This window comes from Chionomys nivalis, chromosome 11 (genome assembly GCF_950005125.1).
Source record: "Chionomys nivalis chromosome 11, mChiNiv1.1, whole genome shotgun sequence".
Lineage (NCBI taxonomy): Eukaryota > Metazoa > Chordata > Mammalia > Rodentia > Cricetidae > Chionomys > Chionomys nivalis.
The window spans coordinates 27,580,124-27,599,621 of NC_080096.1; the positions used below are offsets into that span (position 1 = coordinate 27,580,124).

Genomic DNA, 19,498 nt, shown 5'->3' on the forward strand with positions numbered 1-19,498 from the left:
TCTAAAGGGCAGCGTGGTAAGATTAGAACTGCCGGCTCCTTCGTTGCAGCGGTCTTGCTCGTCAGTGTTTAGTTTAAGGAGCTCACATGTGCTGAAATGAGCAAAGAGATGCGTATGAGGGTGTTTATCCCGACGTTGTTGATGAAAGGGAAATCTCGACAACATCCCACGTGATTATCAGTAGAGACCCAGGAGCATAGAGACGATGCACACATACAATGGAGTACTATGGAGTAATTAGGATAGTTTTGTAAAGCTCTATTTATTGACATAGAAAGATGTCTATGACATATTGTTGAGCGGGAAAAGCAGGTGTCAGCGAGAACAGTATGTATAATACAACTCCTTAGCTATAAAATTATATACATGGCGCTCCATGTGTATATATGCATAGAGATATGTCTGCAAGCCTGTTCGCCAGAATGCTAGGAGTTATATCTGGGTGATGAGATTTTTTACTTTCTTTTTCGTACTTTGGAGCGTTGGTTTGATTTGAGCTTTGTAGTGAAGATGAATCATGGATTTCAACCCGGACAAATGATAAACTATTTTCATTTGGGAAGGAAGGAAAGTATTAACCGGGAGGGCAGAGCACACGGTGGCTCAGTGCGTTTGGATAAAGGCATGAGATGCAAGGCCTGGAGGATTGTGTGGGTGGCGAACTCAAGAGAGTAAGCAGTGGAGAGGAGAGGAGGCACCAGGGCATGCGGCAGCGCGGTGGCGGCGGTAGGCAGTGTGGCTGCCTCCCACGGCGCTCTCTCCAAGGACAAAGCTGTGCTCTAGAGCTGGGGGAGGAAGGCATGGGTGGGAACAGGTGAGGCCCTGGTGACAAGATGGTAGAATAGAAGTAAGGGGATACAAGGTGCCAGAGTCCCAGAGTCCATTTCCTGAAGTCAGCCATGTGTGATAACGCAAAGGCGTGGGAGGTGGAGAAAGAACACGGGACCTGACCAACAGGAGACTGTTAGGGACTTGGGAGAGTGGTTCCAATGGAGGAATGGGCTGTCTGGACATTGTCACACGCAGGAGGGGGATTTCCAGTTACAGGATTTTTGACTGGAGGGCAAGGGATGGAGCTCCAACCCAGGATGTTAATAACAGGCATGTATGCCACCTCCTGCCCCTTTGTAGGTTCTGGCAGACATCTCTAAGTATTCTGCCAAGTCTGGAAGAAGCCTCAAGTCTTTTTCTCTTTTTCAGTTTTTCTTTCTCCTTTTTTTTTTCCTTTTGTTTGTTTGGTTTTTTGAGATAGCGTTTCTCTGTGTAGCCTTGATTCTACACTCACTCTGTGGAACCCACTCTGTAGACCAGGCTGGCCTCAAATTCACAGAGATCCGCCTGCCTCTGCCTCCCGAGTGCTGGGATTAAAGGCGTGTGCCACCACTGTCTGGCTCTAGTCTTTCTCTCCAGCCTGTTCAGGGGGGAATAGGAGTGGGTCGGAGCTGCTGGGAGCTGGAGCACAGGCTTGCAGGATGGCACAAAGGAAGGCATGGACAAAGCGATGCATGAACCAGAGCAAGGAGGGCTGGTGGAGCTAGTCTCCATCCACGTGAACATGGACCACCAGCTTAGACTCGGGAGTTGCCCAGCCAGGAGCTCACGATAAGTGGATCTTATGGGATGAGCTTAGGAATATGAGCTATGGGGTTGATAGAACACACTTACACATTGGGTCACATCATGAGAAAGCCTGACCATCACTAACATACCAGCCAGTGCATAGACATCGGATTGTCCATGATGTCCCCCATTTGAGTATCCAAGAAAGGCACATGAGGGACTCTCTTGTCTGCAACATCGAGCATAAGGGGTCGTTTGTGGGTCCTAGTGGCAGGGCTTGAGAGCAGAACAAGACACTGAGGCTCAGTCATGTTTGGCTGGGAAGACTTTAAAGGAGAACGCTCTGGATGTGTCAAAGACAGCGTTTTGATTGCTGTCAGTGGGAACACAGGGGTCCTGGGGAGAGGAGGTAGAGGTTATTCTGGACTCTTTGCAACCAAAGCTAGTGGGATGTGTGCACACAGGCAGAGCTCACCTACATGGAAGAAACAGGCTGGCGAGAGGCCCAGTTAGGAAAAGAAAACACTTGGAGCTACCTAGACCGGGGATTAGTTGTCTTTTAATCTGCAGAAACACTGTGCTAAAAACGACTTCCATGACTTAGTTTCTTGAGGTGCTCCGCAGAAAGGGGTTCCATGTCTGTGAGACGTGGCACTCATAGACCGGCACATGTAAGCTCAGTAAAGGCTCCGAGAAGACCTGCAGGGAAGAAATTTGTTCAGAATGTTAGAACTCCCCCCAAATTTATTTGCAGAAACCTTTGAATTTAACAGTGCGTCTCTAGCAGGACTAACGGGCAAGAGAAGATGATCTGATCTGGCTGTTCCTAGGGGCTATTTTGGGGTCAACGGGGGGGATGCGGTGAAGAGTCACACTCTAGGTCTGTTCTTGGAAGGACTCTGCAGCTAATGCAAAAGCTTTTTACTGTGGAAGAAGCAGCAAAGAGAACCCAGCTCGTGGACACCTCAAGAAGAGCAGAAGCAAATTTCAGCCGAAGCTAAGGGAGCTAAGCTCTGGGTGTGTGTTAGCGCTTGCCTCTGGGGGCCTATGTGCCCTAGGAGGGGCCTTTCTGCTTTCTCAGAAGGGGTACTGCTCCCTCAGATCCTGCAGCCTTGAATCTTGGCTTGTGTTATTTGTTTCACCCAAGAATCCCCAGATGCTGGAATTGAGCAGTCGTGAAAGTGTGGACATGTGCATATCCCCATCTAGCCCCAAATACATGCCCCAAACTTCACCTCGCAGGAACACTTACTGGTGACACCCACAGTCCTGATTGCTTCTCTGTACTCAGAGAGAGTTCCCTCTCCGGCTCCGATTTTTCCATTTATTTAGGTAATAACTGGCGGGAGCCAGCTGTGCCAGACAGGCAAGTGGTTAATGTGTTTGCAATGTCACCCACAGGTGCCGTTGAGATGGCTCTCCTGATCAGGGGCATTTTCTCTGCTAGCCTTCTGGAGTGTGAGTCTGGGGGTAGGAGTCTTGCTTTGTTCCCGGTGGGTCCACACTGAGCTGCAGGCCGAAATGGATGGCCTTGCTCCTGGAGGCTTGATCAGCACCCTTCAGGGAATCTGAAGATTTAGATCTGGTGCCAGAGTGGGGATGGGATGGACGGAAGTAGCAACTCCTTTCAGATGGTTTGAGGGTTGGTATCCGAGTCCTATTCTGGGCTAGAATCCCACAGGCGGACATGGAAGCACAGAGGCTGGGGACCAGGGACCTTTCAGAACTGGAATGTGCAGAGGACAGGGAAACTGCCTATGTCTTGAGGACCTGGGCTGAGGAAACGCATCTCAAGAGACTGTGTCTCTGTTCCCTGGAAATGACTGTGAACCTGGAGAAAGACAAGTTCTTGCCAGTTGGAATATAACCTTCTGCAGAAGGCAGACAAGCTTCCTGTGGGTTCCTGGTCCTCAAGTGACATCTGGCCAATCTTGCCTTCCGGTCCTCAAAGTCTCAAAAGGTTCAAGGAGCCCCCCTTTGAGGTTTCTTTAAGGCAGTCTGTAGCCTGATGCTGTCTGTGGGGGCTGCCTGGGCTGTTGGGCTACCATGGCCCTTGATGGTGGCCAGGATAGGTGTCCTGGAATAGGCAAACGGGTTGGGGGGGGGCTCTTTTCCCAGCAGGCTTCTTGTGGGTGGCTTGTGCCACTTTCAACTCTGCTTCCTGGTTCTTCCCCAGGAGCCCGCTCCATTCCTCAGCCCCAAGTGGCGCTCCTTGGGCCGGAAACAATGTGCGTTCTCCACGACTGGGAGTGGAAGTCAGCAGTTTGGCACCGTCTGGCTGGCAGCCTCTACCAGCTTCCTTTGGCACTTTATTGGCAAAGGCGGTGACATTTCTTTCAGTTGGGTGGGTGGAGCTGTTATGCAAACTCCCGCTTCTCCTCATTCGCCAGATGAATATTCATGACTCAGGCAATCTGTACCAGCCAGACTTTCCTGAGGGCGGCAGCTTTTCTTCTCCTTCCTCTCTCTTTCTTTCTCCTTCTCTCCTTCCCAGCTCTTTGGAAAGCTCAAGTACAGCTATATTTAATTTACAAATACAGAGCTATTTAGCTTGCCTGTGTGATGCAGGCTTTGGAGAACAGGTGCTGTGGGATGCGGACAGTGGCAGAGGCTCTGGGTCCTGACCCCGGGGTCTCCAGGGCCCGGATCTCAGCACAGGAAGCCAGTGGCACTGGGGGTCCTTTGAGTGGGAATCTCGGTGTCCCCGTGTGTGAAGATGCAACAGATCGTATCACTTTAGGCCCTACTGGCCTCTGAGGTTGACATGGAAGTCACAGGGGGATGATGCTTGGGCCAGGCGCATGAGCCTGTCACAGCTTCTGTACCTTCCATCCCTGCCTGCCCCCCCTTGCTGTGTCAGGCTTGAGGTCAAAGCACTGAGAACATGGACTGTTTACTAGTCACTGGCTTCTTTAGGAAGAGCTAGTCTGGATTTGGGGTCCTGTTCCTGGGGGACACACAGATTCCTTTCTAAGGATGGCTCTACTAGATGCATGGTCTCTGCCTGTAATGTCAGCATATGGGAGGTGGAGGCAGGAGGAGCAGGCATTCAAGGTCATCCTTAGCTATGTAGTGAGGTTAGGGTCATCCAGGCTACAAGAGCTCTTGAGACCTTGTCTCAAAACAAAAACAAAAAAAAACCTAGAAAGAAAATGGCAATGCCAAAAAAAAAAAAAAAAAAAAAAAAAAAGAGTTTCCTAGTTTCCTTTGTCTCTTCCCCAAAGAGGCACCAGACACCTTGGCAGAGGGGTCAGAATCTCCAGAAATTTCTAAGAAATTTGGTCCTACCGAGGATGTGCTCGCATGAGTATGTCTTGTGTGTAAATGTTTATCACAGCTTAAGGGAGCCTGTATGTCTGTGTGCCTACATCTATGTTCAAGTGTTTGCGTGTGTGTCTGTATGTGTAAGGGCGTGAATGTGTGTGTTGAGGAAAGCCTGGGAATGTTAGCATGTACAAATGTGCCTCTCCAGTTGAGTTGCGTGTGTACTTCTGTGGGTCTGGAGAAGTGGAGTGTGTGGGTCCTCCTTGGGGGGGGGTGCTGAGGCGTGCATGGGTGCATGGGTGTGTAAGTGGGTTGACTGTAGGTGTCAAAGCAAGAATCCGGGAGAGAGGCAGAGGGAGAAAGGTGGGGAGAGCCTGTTAGGGTCTGTTGCATGCTTTCTTACCTCCATTCTCTCCTGAACCTTTTCCTCTCTGGGGATGAAGAGGAGGAGGAGGACCCCCCCCACTTCTCCCCCCAACAAGTGATGCAAATTCTCTCCAAGGATGCGAACAGAAGGTTTTCCAGCACAGAGCGTCCTGAAATCACTTTCTATCCCCCCTCCTTCTTTCTTCTAATCAAAATAGCAGTACTAGGCTCACCCATCCTCACTGCTGCCCGGCACTCGACTCAGCCCCAGGGGTAGTGTGAGGAAGGAGGGAGGCTGTCCTCTTTGACCCCTTCTGAGAGCACCTTCCAGCTTGTCGCCAAGGAGCTGTCTTCCCATGGGGCCCATGCCGTGGTGGCAAGAGTCAGCTGCCTCCCAGCCTGCCAGCAACTGCCAGGCTCTTCCAGAACCCGCATCTAGGCTCAGTCTCATTTACAAATATGCAGATTTGCCTCTTTTCTGGTATGCAAATGGAGACATGACAAATTACTAATTAGGGTCAAAAGAAGCACTTGGACCAATTAGTGGAAGGGTCAGTCCCTTTCATCTGGGAGGAGCCTACCCTCTCCCCTTCCTGACCCCAGACACTCAGGATCTCCCTATCTGAGTGGTGGTTATCTTCAGAAAGCCCTGCTTCACGTTTGGCTTTCAGTCTCCCCTTATATCTTCTTCTGTGAGTGGAGTGGTGACAGCGACTGCCTTGTTCCTCACCCTCTACTCCCGTGTCATGAGACTGGGGAAGACTTGGGTGGGAACAGGGTTGAAGATTATTTTACAGTTTCTCCGTTGATGGCACCCCTCCACCGCTCCGGGCAATTATGAGTGGCTATTTAGAGTGTCCTATTGAGAAGGCTTCCGAAGCTAAGAGATGGGGATGGATTAGTGATGTCTGCAGTGGGCAAGTCCTTGGATTCTGGCCGGTTACAGGCTACGTATTTATTAGCCGTGAAAGAGAAACTTGGAGCAAGAGGCTGCTTAGCGCCACCGTTGAGTGATTTGGCTTTGAGCACAGCCTCCTGGTAGGAAGCTGATCCTTGAGAATTGCTGTAAGAAGTGGACAGGGGATGGTTAGGCAAAGGCTCTTTGTCATCCGGGAGGGGAATGTATCAATTTAACACGTCAGTGGGGGCATCCACATTGTCTATTTCAGAGGTGAGGGTGGGTGACTTGGAAATGCAGCGGCAGAAGCCTCTCAGGTGGGCCTGCGTGCTGTCAAGTCTGTTCTGTCTGCTGCTATAGGATCTTGCTTCCCTGAGCCACCCCCGTGTTGGTGCACCAAGCGGGCCCCAACAAGCCCCTTGGCTTGGCTCCACTGCTGGGTGTGAAATTTGGTTGAATTGGCTGCTGTAAGAATGGGACAGTTGCCATTCTGCAGCCTGGGGCCAGGGCCAATGGGCAGATGCAGGGCTGGTGGGCGGCTAAGTACTAGGGAGTTAGTCAAAGCTAGCAAGAGTGAGCCAAGGGGTGGCCTGGCTGAGGAGAGTGTCTTCAGAGATGGCGAAAGCCAGGCCGCACTTCAGAGGATGGTCCAGCAATGCATTGCAGGCAGTCTCTGAGCATGTGTTGTGAATGTGCCCGTCAAGGTCCGCGTCTGGGTGGGGGTGCTCCCACACAGGGGTGTGTGTGTCTTCATATCATTTCAGGAATACATGCGATATATAGTTGTACATGCCTGTTTGAGGTGTGCGTGCGTGTGAGCCTGTGTGTCTGTTTTATTTTGTTTATCTTTGCTGTATCGGAGATGGGACCCAGAACCTTGTGCAAGCTAAGGAATGACTCTACCTCTGAGCTCCACGCTTGGCTCACGTGTCCGTGCATAGCTAAACTAGCGTGAGGGTCTCTGTGATATCTGTGGACACCTGTCTAGGTTTCTGCCTGTGTCTGTGGATGCAGTTTCTACAGTCTTTCCTCCTGTGCTGGAGTATCTGCAGCGTAAGAACAGATACCTGCCCGTGTCTGTGGACGTGACCCTCAGCTGGCTCGCAGCTGATGACCCTCAGCTGGCTCGCAGCTGAGCTTGTGGTACTGCTCATCTGTATCAGAACCCTTCATCCTGCACACATCTGTAAAACTGCCCACGCCTGTGCACGTGTCGGCGAGTCTGTACCCGGGCTTACGTGTGGGTGTATTTCTTGATGTGTGTCCACCTGTGCGGTGGATGGCGGATGGACTCTTGTGTTCTCATCACTGCCTTGAGCTGAGAAGGGTTTGGGACTCTGGAGAAGGACTTCCGGCCCTCTGGTACTTACTCATCCCTCCCTCTTTCTTGATCTCATCCTGTATTCTTTTTTTGTTCTCCCTTCCATGACCCCTGCACCATTTTCTCCTTCTTTTCTTCCCTTCTCTCAACTCTCTTGAAGCGACTGGGCCTTGGGCTGCATGTAGGCCACTGTGGAAGCCCCACTCCCGTGTGCTCACTCCAGAGCCACACAGGCTCCTGGGGCTTCCTCACTGTATTTATCATTTGCTTCCTGACCTCTCCTTTCCTTTGCAACCATTTTTAATGTGTGTGTGTGTGTGCATGTGTGTGTGTGTGCAGGCATGTTCATAAGTACAGGTGCTGGCAGAGTCCAGTAGAGGGCATCAGATCCCCTAGACCTAGATTACAGATAGTTGTGAGCTGTTCAGCATGGGTGCTAGGAGCTGAACTGACGACCTCTGGAAGAGCAGCAAGTGCTTTTAAACACTGAGATATCTCCTCACTGCCCCTACCCTTTTAATTTGAGACAAAGTCTTACTGTGTAGCTTAGTCATGACCCCTTACCAAAGCCTTGCAAGCGCACAGATGTACCACCATGCTTAGCCCTCAACTGTACTTTAATAATCACCTCACATGGTGACTGGGGTGAAGAAGCCTCGACTTTCCCTCCTTCTCTGGGGTGCAGTCCCAGCCAGCCTTCCCATGCTGCTGGTGGAAGGTAGCCCTGCACCTGTTGGTAGATAGGCCCACTTAGATTGACAGCATCCTTAATGCAGTTCTACTGCTGGCCTTCCTATCCATTGTGGATTCTGCCTCATCTCCGGGTCTTTCCTGGGATTGTGGCTAAGCATAGGTTTGGGTTCTTTTTTTTTTTTTTTGGATTTTCGAGACAGGGTTTCTCCATAGTTTTTTTTTTTTGTTGTTGTTTTGTTTTGTTTTGTTTTTTTGGTTCCTGTCCTGGAACTAGCTCTTGTAGACCAGGCTGGCCTCGAACTCAGAGCGATCCGCCTGCCTCTGCCTCCCGAGTGCTGGGATTAAAGGCGTGCGCCACCACCGCCCGGCTAGGTTTGGGTTCTTGAACAAGGCTTAATTATTAATTATTATTATTTATTATAATTATTGTTAATTCATGGGTTCTTTTTATTCTTTATTTTTTCAGTCTGGTAAGACCTATGGATCTTCTCAAAGAGTTCTTTTTTTTTCCCTTATGGATGGGGGCTGGTGGAGTGGCAGGGTTCCATGTAGCCCAGGCTGGACTCACACTCCTGGTAGCAGAGACTGACTCCAAACTTCCCCAGCCCACTTTCCAAACATTCAGAGGGAGAGCCCAGAGCTGCTACTCTGCCTCTGCAGACTGGAGTGCTTGTCTACACAAGGAAGGCAAAACGGCCCTGTGAACCTGAGGCCCCTGGTTAGAACCACCTTTCAACACAACAAGTTTCCTTTGGAGTGCTATGTCTTAGTTTATATATCTGAAAATATTGTTTGAGGCCTGAGAGTTGGTTCAGAGATTAAGAGCACTTGCTGCTCTTGCAGAGGACCTGGGTTTGGTTCCTAGTACCTTCAGTGTGGCTCACAACTGTCTGTAACTCCAGAGCCAGGGGATCTGACATACTTTTCTAGCCTCTGCAGGCACTAGGTATGTCGATTGCACACACACACACACACACACATGCAGGCAAAGCACTCATACACAGAAAATAAAAATATATACATTGTAAGAACACTGTGTGGAGCCAGGTGTAGTGGCACACGCCTACAATCTTAGCGTCCAGAAACTTAGGCAGGAGGATGATAAGTTCGGAGCCAGCCTGAGCAGCATAAGCAAGATTCTATCTCAGAAAATGGAGAAACGGGAGCTGAGGATGTGGCCCCATTATTGGTAGAGCACTTGCCTAGCATGTGTGAAGCCCTGGGTTTGGTTTCCAGCACTGCAGAAACTGGGTGGATGGGACAGGCTTGTAATCCCAGCACTCAGGAGGTAGAACTAGGAGTCTTTGGGGGCTGCCCCAGCAGGGAGAGAGCTGACTTTCTGGGGAGGGAGAAAGCTTGGCTTCTGTGCAGGAGACAACCTGCAAGTTCATCTCTTAGAGCTTCTGGGGTCAGGGATGTAGATCGATGCTTCTGCCTGAGTGGGAAAGGACTTCCCAGGGCTTCTTGGAAGGTGATCTAAGAGGCACCCAGGGTTACAGGATCTTTCTCCTTCAGCGGGCCCTGAGCCACCCAAGCTGTTCTGGGAATCTGAAAATGGTCCCTTGCTGCTGGTCCTGGTTGTCCTGTATGTGTTAAGAAGTTTGCAGCAAAGTCACCTGTGTTTTGCTTGGTCCTCTGAAGACAATGAGCTTCTGGCTGAGGCAACATGACAGCATTCCGAGTCTGGGTGAATTAGAAGCCACTCAGCTGCAAGTGGGGTCTTGACGGGCTCTCTTCCTGTTTCTACAGATCTTCTCCTGGAGTTTCATGGCCCTTAGTCTTGCCTGGAACTGTCTTTGTAACTGTGTGGTCCAAAACCAAGGTAGGAGTGTGGATGGGATTACTGATGCCCAGCCTGGACAAAAGCTAAATGAGAAAGCCTGGGGTAGCAGAGCTGGCTCTAGAGTCCCAACACCTAACCCCCAACCTCCCGCTGCTGAGTGTGGAGCCAGAACAGCAGGGAACTGAGTCAGGCGGGGAAGTCAGCCTGGGTCCCCTTTGATAAGCACATCATGCTTGCCACCTAAAGCACCTCTGTGGATGGGGAGCCAGGGATGGTCTATTAGCTTTCTCCCGCTGTCCCCCGAGGGTGCATTTGTCTGTTTTGCATTTTTTCCAGGCCCGTAGTTAGACAACTCCTGGTCCTGGGGGGGAGTGCGGCGAAGAGAAAATGTCAGGGCGACACGCCGCCAAGATAACATTAGCGAAATATCAAGTCCTTTATGATGTCAGGAGGGATTCCTTCCCGCTGCCAAAGCTGCCTAATGACATCATAAAATAGGCCTGCAGCAGTCGCAGTCCCCCTGAGTCATCAATCAGGCCTGTCTGTGGAGGGCTCCGAGATGCAAGGCGGGGGTGCAAAGTTTTAAACTCGAAGCCTCCACACAGCAGCACCAGGAAGGGCCGAGGAGCTGAAGGCACCTACAGGCTCAGAAAGGGGCAGCTCCCTGGGGCTCACCTGGGCTCAAAGAGGCAGGCATGAATACCCAATTGTATTCCCTCTAACACGAATGCTCCCTGGAGAGGCTAGCTCCTAGCCAGGAGAACTCAGTGGTACTGAGCCGCGGGAGGACTGGCTGATTTGTGGCTCCAGCGACACCAAGTTGACAGGGGAAGACACCGCATAGTCCATAGGTTTCCCAGCAGTGAGGTGCAGCGTCAACCCCCCAGAGACACACTGAGGGCATCCCTGACTCCTTCGAGGCAGGTGTGTGTTTCTGTATGTCATGTGGCTTGTGTGTGCTCTTCTAACTCTATTCCTGGGGAGCGTTTAGGGCACTTACACAAAGGCGGGCCTCTCCATGTCTATGCTTGTATGCACACATGTTCACCTGTGTTGTGTTTGTCTGTCTTACTGTCCGGGGATCTCTCCACATGTCCATGGCTTGTGTCTGTCTAATTGCAGATATCAGCAAGCAGATATGGGAGAGGACCACGAGGCCTGAAGAGAAAAAGAAGTTTCTGGGTGAGTAGGTGCATGGAGCATATGTGCCCAGCACACTCCTGCCTCACTCCTGGCTGAGAATGGTGTTGTGTGTCAGAATTGTCCAGGGAAATTATTAAACCTTCCTATGCTCCAGCCTCACCTCAGACCAATGAATCTGGCTATCAGGAGCCTGGGTTCGGGCACTACTATTTTAAAGGCTCTCTAGGCGGCTCTTAAAGGGCATGGAGGCTGTACTAAACCTTGCTATTCCAAGTGTGGTCTGAGGGTTATCTGCATTGCTCCACTCAAGGGTGTCTTAGAAACACAGAAAAGCATCAACTCCTGGGCTGGAACCCATGCACCACACTCCCAAGTTTGCACACTTTGGCCAGGGTCCCAGGTGACCTGTACATCGGCTCAGGGTCGAGAACCCTGGAGCTAGGCTTCTCAGCTGAAGCGTGCAAGAACACAGATTTGCTCACTCCTGGGAGGTTCTGCTGCAGCCTGATCTGAGCAGTCGGGGCAGGGGTCTAAGGACTTGCTTTCTCTTTTAAAAAAATTGTTATTGTATGATGATGGCGTGCGTGCATGTGTGATGTGTGTGCATGTATGATGTTTGCATGTGTGGCGGTCAGAGGACAAATTTGGTGGGGCTGGTTCTCTTCTTTCACCTTACATGGGTTCAGGCCGGCTTGTCGAGCGAGTGAGTTCCAGGTGCTGCTGTTCCTGGCACCTGCTGTCCAGAGACCTTGTGGGAAAAAGTGATTGGCACAGTTGTGGCAGATGGAGAAGTGTGTGGAGCTCTCTGTCTCTGATTCTATGTCTATCTCTCTCTGGCGTGTGTGTGTGTATGATGTGTGTGCATGTGTTAATGGCCTAAGGAGAACAGAATGGAAAGAGAGGCATATTCCCTTCGAGAGCCTACCTTTCCATTGTGTTAGGGTCTTGATTTCCCTGTTCTAGGCCAATGCTGGGGTAGTGTAAGAGAACAGGAAACAGGGGCACTGGCATTCGGGCCCCTCTCTGGTTTCTCTGGTGCTCAGTGCCTCCTCTTAAGGGAAAGGACAGGTGACAGGACTCTCCTCTAGTTCCTCGGGTCATGAGTCTAAGAGTCAGGCTCCCCCAAGCTCACCAGTGTGCCCCACATCTTCATGAGACTTAGCAATCCCTGGAGGTTCAGGAATCCAGCAGCTATGCACCAGCTTGCTTGGCCACTCTGGGTCATGAGAATCTGTGTCTCATTCTCTGCAGTTGGCAGGTACTCTTGTGTACCCCTCTATAACAATAGTTACCAGAATAAAGTTTGATTGAAGTGGAAGGAATGAGCCAGGAGTGCAGGTGGAGGTGACTTAGGTGTGTTTTCCAGGGTGAAGCTCACCGGGACCCTGTCCCCTCTAGGCGCTTTCCCCCTTGCCTGGCTTCTGGGGGGTCCTTCTCAGTATGTCGAACTATGGATCAGAGTTCAGTCTGGTAGAGGAACGGACATCTTTCCCACAGGGCAGTAGCCCTTTTTGTCTGTCTGTCCATCTGGTGGGGAGGTAAGAAGGGAGTGGAGGTGGCAGTGGAAAGAGCAAGACAGGCAGGCCGGGGCTCAGCTGCAGCCGCCATCCTGCCTGGAGGTAGATTGTAGTATCAGCATCTCCTTTGCCTGCATTGGCGGAGTAGATAGTGATCAGCCAGAATACCAGAGGTGTGAGGCAGGCATGACTTCACCCAGGGTGTGCCTGCTCCCTGAGCCCTGCCAGGCCACCCTCCCTGCCTGCTCCCAGCACCCCCCACCCCCACCAGGTTAGACAACAAGCTTCAGCCAGCCACAGTAGGGGCGTCCCAACGTGCTCGCTGAGTCCCAGCCAAACTCAGGCAGGGAACTTGATACCTCCTTGGAATAAGCTTCTACCAAACCCTGAGAGCTTCATGGTGGTCCCTTTCTTGGACCCTGGGTGCTGGGACACTTTGGAGGTCGAGATGGAGACAGGGATAACTATTTAGAATTAAAATCACATGCCAAACCTATGGACCAAAAAGAAGGGCCATTGATACTCTCAAATGATGGAGGGGACTTAGAGGCCCATATCAGCTTGGGACAAGAGACAAAAATAAGGAAGAAACAGGCCCAGCAGCATGGACCAGCAGAAGGACGCCTACTGTGTGTCTGGCATCGTGCTAGCAAATACCAGTTTGGAAATCACACCCAGCAAAGCTGGAAAAGATTGTAGGAAGAATTTACCAAGCCAGATATATAAAACATCTCTTGGTAACGGCATTTTCCGTCCACCCTAGGATTCCCATTGTGGTAAGATGGGCTGTCATCGTCAGGTGTTAGACCATGGAACTGATGGTGGCCGTGGATGGTTGCCCCTAGGAGCCGGGTGGGCCCTGAAAACTCAAGGGCAAGGTCTCAGTTGAGAGCCCGGGGCAGAAAATGAGGTGGGCAGTCACTGAGATCCTGGCCTTAGCTGCTGGCTAGGGTCTCCCGCTGTCCCTACTCTGTGCCGTCTTTACTTGGCTGTCCTCAATTGCACCTGCAGGCACACTCAGGCCCTTCCCACACGGTCTCACTTACCTCCTCTCCTACCCTGCTCGCACCCACCACCTCCATACACACCCTCCACCCACACTGGCAGCCAGGCAGGCCTCGGCCAGGAGCTTTCTACAGGGTGCTGGGAAGGCATCTTTGCCCAGTGTGATCCACCTGAGATGCTACCCTTTCCATGCGCCGTACCTTCAGGTAGATTCCCAAATCCAGCAGGGAATGGGCCGACAGGGCCCATGTCTAAAGTCCGCTTTCCAGGGCTTTTTGTTGCTGCTTTCCTTCTTTGAGGGTTCAAGTGTCTTCAGGAGCCCCCCCCCCCCAAATGCCCTGTTCTTCTCTGTGCTTCCAAGGGACCATTGCTGAATTGTGGCTTGTTGTTCACAGTGCCATTTCTTTATATTTTATTCAATTTTGTGTTCGCTGGTTCTTTCACATTTGACTTTCTGCTGAATTCGGGGAAACAGAGGAGAAAAAGATGCGCCCATTCACAGAGCAACAGGGGCTGAACTTAGCAGGGCCACCAGACTGGCTGCTGCTTTTTCCCACACCTCTCCCCACCTGTCTGCACTCAGCTCAGCACACACTCGTTCTTGTGTGTGATAACCGCCCTCCCCCGTGTCCTTCTCTTCTACCTCCTTCACGTCCCTTCTTCACACTGTCTGTGGATGCTTGCTAACACCTGGCCGTATCCTTGTGGCACTGGGGCGGGATCAGGAGAACACTGGGAGTCTCCGAGCCCTCTCTGGCAGCTGGCACTCCCTGTTTCTTGCTTTGGCATTGAGAGAGGGAGAGCAGGGAGGACCCTGCATGGGTAAAGAGAGGTTCACCTTGGCTTCTGGATAAGGGCCTTGGCTTCTTGAAGGCCTGGAGCAGGGTGGGGAGCTGGCGTGTGAAAAACAGAGGGGAAGAAGAGGTGAGAGGAGAGGGAGGCAGAAAGGAGGGCCTGGAAGATAGAGATAAGAGTTAAAAGCTGGGGCTGGAGAGACTGGCTGCTCTTCCAGAGGTCCTGAGTTCAATTCCCAGCAACCACATGGTGCCTCACAACCATCTGTAATGAGATCTGTGCTCTCTTTTGTTGTGCAGGCATACATGCAGGCAAAACACTGTATACATAATAAATAAATCTTTAAAAAAAAAGAGTTAAAAGTCTGAGTAGTAATGAATGACATAGTAGTCTCCCTTATTCTCAGCTTCACTTTCTTCAGCTTTAGATAGCTATGGTTAATCAAGATCTCAAAATACTAAGTGGAAAATTCTAGAAATAAATAGTGTACAGGTTTTTATGTTCTCATACCATTCTGAGAAGTGCTTCACCCTGCTTCACCAGAGTGGTAACTTATCCCTGTTCAGTGTACATCACTGTGTATGGTCCTACCCACAGTCGCTTAGCATACATGAGACAAGGTATTAGCTGTGGATTTAAGTATCTACTGGGGAGGGAGGGGTGTCTTAGGATATGTCCCCTGCAGATAAAGTAGTACTCCTGAAGGATTAAGTACTCCTGTCTGTTAAAACAGAGGTGTGACCTCATCCCCCAAACCCCTAAAAAGCCAGTCTCTGCTTAAATATATTTGGGTCTATCTCAGTACACACGACACCACCACGTGGGATTGCATAATCTGCCGCCTGGGCTCTAGCTGGCGTCTGCGTCTCACTCCTGCTGTGGAGGGCAGGAGATGGTCCTTAAGGGTTTGGAGAGTGGCAAGCCTCTTTTGAGGCTGGTCTGATTTTGCGATTTTCCCATCTTCCACTCCATGGGCCCCCATCATGCTGTGGGCTTGATACCCTCAGTTTAAGCTTCCATGGAGCTTTGTAAGGGGTGAGAAGTCAGCATTCTGGGAAATTTCCTCCTCAATTTCCTCCTTGTGTGGATGGCCTTCAGGCTTTTCTCAGGCACTGGGGCCAAGGCTCCCTTTCTTTTTTTCTACTGGAACCCTAGAGGCTGCCTGGGTCACTATGGGAGTGAGGACTCTGGGAAAGGAGCTGGACACTGCTTCTGCTCAGCCTGACTACCAGGCAGCACTTGGGAAGGTTTTGATCCACCTCAACCGGCTCTGCAGATATCCCTGGGCACTTCCTTTTGCCTGGGTGGCAGGAGGGCCCACCTGAAACCCCGACGAGGGCTAAGGCCTTTGCTTGCAGCCGGGAGCCATCCCACAAACGTGGCAGTATCAGCAAGTCCTTTTCTGTCCCCACAGCATGCACCCGCCCCAGGACAGAGGGGCCTTGGCAGTCTTCAGCCTGGTTATCTGATTTGGGGGCTGATGGGTTTCTAATGGGAAAACAATATGTTAATTTCAGAATGTTCCTGATTAGATGAAAATGATATGGCTTCAAAGTTACTTCCCTAATTTATTCAGAAAATAACAAGAGAGAATTCTCTGCTATGATCCTTAATTAAACCAGAGCCTCCACCTCCCAGGCAAAATAGGCTCTGCGCTCCAGGTATGGGGAACGAAGGCACCCCTGGCCCAAGTCTCCTAGTGGCTGCCCTGGGGTCTTCCCCTAGTCAGGCTGCCACTTAGCCTGAAGCAGCATTGGCCAAGGTGGGCAGTGGTTGGGACTCCTCCCACTGCAGGGGCCCCTCAGATCCAAGTCTTCCATACCTTCCATCCTGTTGATGACCCAAATCCACAGATTTAGCAGGCAGAGGTTCGAGCCGGAGTCTCAGGGCATCTTTAAATATGGAACATATGGGTCTAGGTCAGGGCTGCACTGAGCTCAGCCAAGAAAACTCATCCAGGGACTTTGGAGAAGATGAGACAGGGTTGCATTAAGGTCACTTCCTTAATTTACCCAGAGGAACATTGGAGTCATTGGGAAGGAAGCTGTGGTGGCTTTTGAGTCCAAAAGAGCATAGGAAGGGGGACAGAAGTAGGGAAGAGGAATGTCACAGCTGTGATCAGAGTGCCAAAGCCTGGAGAGGCAACAGGACACGCGTCCTCAGTTCCTCTTTTCCTCCCTCCCGCGTCTCCTTTAGGCATAGCACAAGGTGGACTGTCCTGGAAGCTGGAGGTCAGGGTAACATACTTCATAGGTGAGGCTCCTGGGACATAGGCAAGACAGAAAATGAATGTCAGAACAGAGTAAGGAAGTAGAGAATGGTTAGCTCAAGGGGATGGGAAGCATGCCCTATCCTTCTCCTGCTTCTTCCTGGTCAGTCCCCACATCAGTCCTGGGTACCTATTCCTGTCTGTTGGAGGAAACCAGCTCAGAGAGGTTATGCGGTAGACTTGAAATCACAGTTAGGATGCCAGGGATTCAAATTTTGTTTTGTCTCTCTCCAAATTCTCCCTCCTCTGACTAAAGTCTTGGTGATGAAAGAGTTGGCCTGCGTAGGTGTGATGAAGTAAGTTCTGGTGTGACTGAGCCTTGCCTGGGAGCTTCTACAAGGTCACAAGGCAAGGGAGGCCTTCCTGCTGCTCCGGAGGGAAGGGTAGGGAAGGATAGAGAGTACCTTCTGCTCTCCAGACACTAGACAAGAGTCAATTCCAGGACCCAAATGTATCATGCCTGCTGAAACCACATATGCTCGGGATCTGCTGCATCCAGAACCGGAAAAGATGTCTACAGCATGGACCTAGAATGGAAAGAACCCCTCCTTCCAGGGACTTCTCCTCTCTCTATCCCTCTTTTGATTTTTCAAGACAGGGTTTCTCTGTGTAGCTTTGGTGCCTGTCCTGGAGCTCTCTCTGTAGACCAGGCTGGCCTTGAACTCACAGAAATATCCACCTGCTTCTGCCTCCCAAGTGTTGGGATTAAAGGAGCGCACCACCACCTGACTGGGTACTTTTTCTGTTGGGACCATCTGGACTCTCCATTGCAGAGTGCCTGTGGGTGATATTTGCCCATCTTGTTACCCTTTGCTACCAGGAAGTTTCTCATCTGCTGAACAGTGTAGCTAGGGGTTGAGGATGCAAGTGGAAGTTGATTGGGGTTTTTGGAGGGTCTCCTGATGCTCCAAATTCTAACGTAGCAGAGCGTAGAGAGTTAGAGGCCTGGGCCTTGAGGCTGCAGTTGAAGAGGGCCCCAAAGAGCAAAAAAACGTCATGTCTTGAGGGTTAGGGAGGCTGGTGTGGGAACAAGAGGTGCCTGTGTGCATCTGAATATATGAATATAGGTGTGCGAGTGTTTGTGTGTGTGTGGAGAGAGAGAGAGAGAGAGAGAGAGAGAGAGAGAGAGAGAGAGAGAGAGAGAAGGAGGATGTGGGGGAGGAGAGAACTGTGAAGGTGATCAGGGGTCAAAGTGAAAGGAAATGGGGTGTGGATGGACCACGCCAGACTATGACAAAAATGATGGCAATCGGCCCAAATTTATATAACACTGGATGCCAAGCCTCTTCTAAATTAATTTGAGAAAACATTTGTTTTTATTTTCTGTGTATAGGTGTTTTGCCTGAATGTATGTATGTGTATCGTGTGTGTGCCTGGTGCCCACAGAGATCAGAGAAGGGCATTGGATCCCTGGAGTCACAGTTGTGAGCAGTCATGTAGATGCTGGGAATCGAGCCCATGTCTCTCTGCAAGAGCAGCCAGTGCTCTTAGCTGCCGACTTATCTCTCCAGCCCCATGTTCCAAAGTTGTATGTATTAACTATTAATTTCAGATATTATTAGCTCATTTTACATAGACTGGAACTGAGGCTTAGGGAACTACAATTTGGGCACAGGCCCAATTCTTGTATTTTTTTGAGACAGGGTCTTTTATAGCTCAGTCTGGCCTCAAACTCCCGATGTAACTGAGGATGACCTTGAACTCCTGATCTTTATGCTTCTATCTCCTGAATGGTGAGGTTTTAGGCATGTATCACCATGCCCTAGTTTATGTGGTTCTAGAGAGCCAGCCTAGGGCTTCATGCATACTGGATGTGGTGGTTTGAGTAATAGCCCTCATAAGCTCATATAGTCCCATGCTTAGTCACCAGGGAGTGGAGCCATTTCAAAGGATTAGAAGGATTAGGAGGTGTGGCCTTCTTGGAAGAAATATGTCACTAGGGGTTGGCTTTGAAGTTTCAGAATCCCATGTCAAGCCCAGTGTCTTTCTCCGGCCTGCAGCGCAGAATGTGGCTCTCAGGTACTGCTCCAGTGCCATGTGTACTGCCGTGCTCCCCGCCACAATGATAATGGATTAAACTGTAAGCAAGTCCCCAGTTAAATGCTTTCTTTTGTGAGAATTGCCTAGGTCATGGTGTCTCTTCATAGCCATAGAACCATGACTAGGATACTAGACAAGTATATTACTGATTGAGCCCCATCCACAGTCCCCCAGTCCCAAGTCTTAATCACTGAAAAGCTCTGCCTCTTAGCTCTGGGTTGGGTGGGGAGCTCTGGTCTCATGACATTGGGTAGGGATGGCTCTGGGAGGGGCGGCTCTGATCTTGCAGTCACGCTGGGGCCTCCTGCAATCACACTTTCCAGCCAGCTTCCTGTTGCTTGCTCTTTGTTCTCAGTAGGTCTCTTGAGGGGATGAGAAACTGATTCCTCAAAGCCCAGGTACCAAGCAGTCTGTCCTGCCAGTGCCCAAACAGAGAGACTCTGAAGGAGCTTGGGGTTGGGAGGGTTGCTTCTCCTGGTGGTTGGTATATGGGATGTGCAGGGGTGAGGCACGGTAGTGTGAGGGGTGGTTTGTCTGTGGGAGGAAGTTGCTAGCCGGTAGCACAAAAAGGGGAGCATCAGGGTGACATGGGCTCCCTAGGAGGTCCCCTGGCTGCCTATGGATTATAGTAGGGAGGCCAGAGTAAGGTAGGTCAGCAAGTAGAAAGATGGGACAGTTCTTGGGCAGAAGGTGACACAAATGACCCAGCTGGACTGGGCCTGGTGGCTGAAATGGAGATGCAGTCCTAGTGGCAGAAGCCTTGGTATTAAGGGACAGATGGCATGGTAGGCAGAGAGGAAGGAACCACAGAGAATGACTTCTGGGGTATTTGGGTAGATAGGTG

General features: G+C 50.8%; 1 long non-coding RNA gene across 1 annotated transcript in view; it reads left to right on the forward strand.

Moving 5' to 3' along the window:
• LOC130883929 (uncharacterized) overlaps positions 1–19,498 on the forward strand; it is a 128,166-nt gene that overhangs the window by 57,943 nt on the left and 50,725 nt on the right. The window contains exons 2-3 of the long non-coding RNA XR_009057998.1: positions 9,852–9,924; positions 11,008–11,067. This is a non-coding gene — a long non-coding RNA (uncharacterized LOC130883929). The remainder of the gene's footprint in view (positions 1–9,851; positions 9,925–11,007; positions 11,068–19,498) is intronic.